This window comes from Akebia trifoliata, chromosome 9 (assembly GCF_017979445.1).
Source record: "Akebia trifoliata isolate Shusen 1 chromosome 9, ASM1797944v1, whole genome shotgun sequence".
Taxonomy (NCBI): Eukaryota; Viridiplantae; Streptophyta; class Magnoliopsida; order Ranunculales; family Lardizabalaceae; genus Akebia; species Akebia trifoliata.
Window position 1 is genome coordinate 5,918,936 of NC_141383.1, and position 6,019 is coordinate 5,924,954.

Below are 6,019 nucleotides of genomic sequence, written 5' to 3' on the forward strand. Positions count from 1 at the left end.
CTAACTATTGGGTTAGTCTGTTCAATGTGATGGAGCTTGTTTGGGAAACTTAACCAATAGAGGGGGGGGGGGGGGGGGTAATTTAGAGATCATGAAGGTTGTTTCATAATGGGTTATTAAATCTTTTTTTTATAATTAGTAATACAAATTAGAGTTTTGAGATTTGGCGGAAAGCATGATGTTCATCACACCCAATTGCTTTAATACCCCACTAAAAGGCAGCATGTGCAAACACACATGCATCAAAAAGATATTTTATTAATTTTGAAACTAACTAATTCGATTCTCTAGGGTGGTGCTAGGGTTGTCAATGGATAGCTCACTACGTGAAAATACCCAAAATTCGACGGTCCAAAATCGTCGAATTATGGGATCATTCGACAGTCTCGATCGTCGAATTGGGCTTTGTCGAAAAAATATTTGGTGGCTAAAAATCATAGAATTTTATAAATTCGACGGTTATAGGCTGTCGAATAATATATTTTCGACGATTATAGGCTGTCGATTTGGGGATTCTTACCAATCAATTGCATAGGGCTTCTCTAATGGACCATGGGCTTGAAATTAGGATCATAGCCCAATACAAAAGTTAATATTGAAACCTTATAAATCTGATTCTGTCCTGAATTGAATTCTTTGAAGATAACTATGGGGAATCCTCTAATAGAAACAACAACATACATACATACAAATGGAGAGAGAGAGAGAATTATTATTAAATGAAAAAGAAAACTTCTGTTAAGCTCAAATCTCTACCATAGTTTACAGATAATTAAATTCATGGATACTATTTTCTTAATTAAGATAAGAATTTTGAAATGGGAACTCTACCAAAATAAATGCCTACATTGTTTTATTTTTTATTTTAAAAAAGGGGGAAAAAGCTTCCTAATAGGCAACCTCCACTACTAGCCTCCTAGTTATATTGCTACAATTGGTCAATCCAAGAGTTTTCTCTGAGATATCGATCGAACAACTTGCTTTACAAATACAAGCCTGCAAAATTGAAAATAAATATATCTGTAGTGTTTCACTCTAGACCTATAATAATAATCATTAAGGACAAAAGAATTGAATACAATTCAAAAGAGAATTACTGGTTGGATGATCGATAAACTATCAACAGACTCACAATTGCCTTTCACCATAGATCCACACGTGCCCTGTGGTTTTCCAAAGCAAGCAAATTTAACAGCTGAAATGGTTGAATCCTCACATTACAACTCCAAGGGATTACCCTCACAAGAGAAGCCGCAAGCCGAACCAACTGAAATGGTCTAGAAATTCACCAGACCTTTATCATCCTCACTGATCTCTATCACTTGATTTTTCATCAAATTGACAACCGTGATTCCAAATAACCATTGCTATTAATTTTTTTCCAATGGAGTCATGATCTAGAAGTAAGTTTCAGTACAATACCTTTGGTAAGATTTTCAGAAGGATTGCTAACTGGGATCTTCATTATACAAAACTGAAGGGATGGCAAAAAAGATCTAACCTGTAGCAGTTAATAAGAAATATGGTTAACGAATTAAAAAAAAAAGTTAGTTAAAGTTTAATAGAAATAACTTATCAAATCCAAGAATGTGTATAGATGACCTTCTCAGAGTATCTTGATATGGGACTTGACACATCTAGCCAACTCCATCTAACATTTTCAATTGCCTCCTTCTGAACCGAGAATCCATACATGACTTGAGGAGGTCTATAGGACTGCTAGACACTTTCCATAGAAAAAAAAAGGTTGGCATTTCACCATGCAGAACATGTAAAACTACTACTTGTTACCTCAATATGTTTATGGAAAGTATTACTTGAATGCTACCCCAGTGGGAAGACAAAATCATTGTATGTCCATCGAAAAGACATGGTTTACTTAGTAAACCAGAGCAATAAAGTCCTGGAAAGCAACCATCTTCTGCACACATCACGACAGGGACCTACACGTGTTCCACCCGGCGAGTCATATTATCATTGTCCACAAAATATCACTAGAAACCTCGCATAAACACCATTTTACAATTGTTTTCACTAATTCCGAATTTTGGCATTTGTCTTTCTTTAACTAAAACCATAATCACAAATGCAACCAAACTTTATATGGAGCTACCATTTAAAAGCACAAGAAACACTGCCACACATCAACTAATACAAAACATCCAATAATGGATAGTTAAAAAAACTAATCATCCCCACAATAAGGTCACTTTGTAGCTAAGCAATTCAAATACATATTCATCAAAAGAAGTATATTAGAAATTCTACAGCAAAAACAAAGAAAGCTAATCATCCCCACAATGAAAAGTATACTCCAAACTCTTGAAGGTAAAAAAAAGAAAGTCCTATGTAGTGCCTAGTTTCTTCAATTTAAGGTCTATCACTCTTAACAATTGTCTGCATGAAGTGGTAGTATTGCCATTTATCTTCATGAAAACAACAAGATTAAACACAACCGACACAATATTCAAAATGCAAATTTAACATTTCTATAAACAACAAGAGGGATTCTAATACTTACCATTTCTTTAACTATGTTAGTAAGGTTTAAAAACGCCTTACTATGGCTCAACCACCCTCAAAACAAAACCCCAAGATCTGTTACATACATCAAAACATTAAAAAAAAATTTTATTGAGGAAATGAGAATGAGGATTGAGGGGAAGGAATCATTGGAAGCGGATCCTCTATCATGTTTTTTGCCTTTTCAACAATTGAGAGAGCACCACACATATCAAGACATCAAAATTTCACATTTTAAATGTCCATGTCAAGCAGGGACGAAGCTAGTAAGGAGCTGGTAGGGGCAATTGCCCCCACAGAACTTTGAGACACCCCTATATTTTCAACTAATTACATGCCCCATTTGTCCCCACTCCTTCACCTCTCTCCCCATTTGCTCCCACACCCTCACCTTCCTCCATTCAAGTTCTTCGACTATACAACTAATCATATTTTGCCCCCACTACAAGAAAATCCTGGCTTCGCCCCTGATGTCAAGCCTTTGATTAGCCAGCCCAAAGGAATCTATTTTATTTCATTTCATTTTAAATCTAATCAACAACCTGAGTCCTTAGAAGACTGAGTTGTTATTATTATTATTTTTCTACGTGGTGTTCCATCAACCTATATCCATTTGGACCTTTGATAACCCTTACTTACTCAAATTAATCAAATAAACTTTTTTTTTCTAATTTTCTAAAGAAGGGAGGACTGAGGAGCTAATGTAAATCATAATAAAATTTACAAAGAATGAAGGGTGGGCTAATCTCTATGACTAATAATGGAACATCTCATGAACCAAAATTCTCAAAATGATTAAGTTCTAATCAACAATTTTAAACGCTATAAATGCTCAATTTCAATAACAAATAAATGTAAGTTGATTAAGTTCTAATGAATCGAACATCTGACCCATTTAACAATTAAACCGATGGAAGTATTGAGTGTTTCTTATATAGATATTCAATAATTGAGTTGGGAATTGAGATTCAGAGCTGAAGATAAAATCCAGATAAGTTCAAAATTCTAAACAAACATGAGAAGAAAGACTAAAATGCCTAAATTTCAACTTATATGATAGGAAAGATTGCAAATTTTAAAACTTTCTTTAACAAAATCAAGCAAATTGTAAGGTTTCTGTAGCAATAATTGAAAGAATTAAACATAAACTCACTTAACCAAAGAATAGAAATGAATCGAATCAGATATTAAAAATATAAAAAATTATTTCTTAAACAGTAAAACCTAACCTTTGCAATATTGTTTATTTATCAAAGATCAAGAAGAGAAGATATTTTCTCGATTTCAAAGAAGATGACCTTAGCAATGTTGTTCATCTGTAGAAGATCAAGAGACACCTTCACGATTCCCTTGAGTAAATTAGTTTAACATGCTCAAATTACACAGTCGAGCAAAACAGGGATGGAATCACATCATTTGAAAACAAACTAATAAACATTTTTAGGGCTTTTTTTTTAGAGAGATGGACTTACAGATCAGATCTGGAGTGGTTTGATTGGTGGCATTGATGAGTGAGCTTCAATTCGTAGGATTTTTTACTTGAGCTCTAATTTCTTCTTCGATTTGAGCTCTGAGAGATTAAAAATCCATCGATGAAGTGACAATAGCTTGTTCGATGCTCTCGATCGATCCGAAATGGGAGATTGAGGGACATGAGTAAGAGTGAGCGATCGCTCGGTGCTCTCGATCTCTCAGAGTTCTCGAATGTTTGGTTTGATAGAACCAAATCAAGAGGGAAAGTTGTCTGTGAGTAAGTGTGGGTGTTTTCTGCAAATTTTTTTGATTTGATTTTCGTCTGAAATGCTGAGAAGGAAGTTTATTAAGAGTTAAGACATTAAGGTTTTTTTTTTATTTAAAAAAAATTCGGTGGTTCGTTGGGCTCAGACTGTCGAAATTCGTTGTTGGGCTTAAATTTGGGTTTTGGACCAGTAAAAGTAAATGTTAGTTTTGGGCCGTCGATTTTAATGCTATAATAGTAACGAATTTGGGATTTTTTGACGTTGTGCCTATCGGTTTAGATATAGCTATATTCATATTTGAATCCAAAAAAAAAAAAAAATTATCTCATATTCGAATCCATCGAATACTATAAAATTCTATTCAGATTCGAATCTGATTATCCTATCGAATATTGAATAATATCCGACTTGAATTTGAATATCCTATGGAGAAAAAAATTGATTTTTTCTTCAAATTCGGCCATTATTCAACTTCAATAAAGATGTACTAATAATAAATAATAATAAAAAGCCTTCATCCTGTATGAGAAATTTTATTTTTCTCAAACTTATTCATAAAAACATAAATAAATATCCCCCAAATCCAACTATCAATCATCTTCAATCAAGATCCACTATATAAAAAAAAGCCTTAGCCTTCATCATGTATATAAAACCCACAATTTTTCTCAAACCTATCTTCAATTCTTTCAATTTTATCATCAAAATAAACCATCTTCAACCTCAAACTTCTTGTTTGTCATGAGCTCTTGTTTTTATTGCACTATAATAGTCATTTTTGATAACTTGGAGAAGAAATCAACACAAAAACTTGATTGAGAGAGAGAGGAAGAGTGGACAAAAGAGAGAGAAATAAAGAACTTACTTGGAAAGGGAATGATACGGCTGAAGTTGTTGAAAAATAAGATCGATGTAGTAGCTCTCATCCCCAAACCCTAGATGGCGTGTAAAGTGAGAGTATAGAGGAGGAGACGTGTTGAGGAAGAAATTTTTTTTAAATTTTTATTATATATTATATTCTATATAACAAATATAATTAATATAATATTAATGTTATTTCAGATTGGATATTAACGGCCATATTCGATATTCAATATGTCAATATCCAAATCTGAAAATAAATTGAATAAATAAATGTATCCGAATCCGATATCCGATATCCGAAATTTTTGCATAATATCCAAATTTTCGAATACGAATTCAAATTTTCAATTATCCATTGACACTCCTACGTGGTGCGTTGCAATTTTCTTGATTTTTGGCCAAAATGACTCTGATTATATTAAGTTTTAAATGTAAGGTGGGGGGCATTTGTGAGATCTAAAATTTGGTGTGGAACACTTCTACTCCGCTTTTGTCTTATTATAATGGCAAGGATAATAGTAATTGATTCCTTTATTCTCTTTAATGCGTTAAGAGGTGGACAACTACCTTTGAACTTTGGAAGGATGAATGAGTATTACTTATTCAAAACTTTATATAATGTTTCACTAAGGATGTTAAACATGTGTTTAGGGAGGCAAATAGGTGTATAGACGGTCTAGCATTTTCAATTTCTTGTAGGTCATCCTTGGTCATTTTCTTTATTGTAGATTTTCCAAAAGTAGTTAGAAGGGTATGTGTGGTTCACAAGGAGAAATTTTCCAATTATAAAATTCTTAGAATGTAATCTAAGGGCTTATTCATTATTTATGTTGAAGACACCTCGATCCTTGATCCGTCTACTTCTCCATTTAATTTTTTTTGAAGTTTGGTTA

The 6,019-nt window shown here is 33.2% G+C and overlaps 1 long non-coding RNA gene across 2 annotated transcripts; it reads right to left on the minus strand.

Moving 5' to 3' along the window:
• Nucleotides 1-694: 694 nt before the first annotated feature.
• LOC147394200 (uncharacterized) lies at nucleotides 695-4,318 on the minus strand. Of its 2 annotated transcripts, XR_015181285.1 has the most exons (5): nucleotides 3,996-4,318; nucleotides 1,792-1,943; nucleotides 1,603-1,674; nucleotides 1,098-1,501; nucleotides 695-996 (listed from the first exon to the last, which is right to left on the minus strand). It is a non-coding gene; the product is annotated as an uncharacterized LOC147394200 (long non-coding RNA). The 2 variants fall into 2 exon arrangements; XR_015181284.1 differs by having other exon boundaries at nucleotides 1,603-1,943.
• Between the last annotated feature and the right edge of the window lie 1,701 nt (nucleotides 4,319-6,019).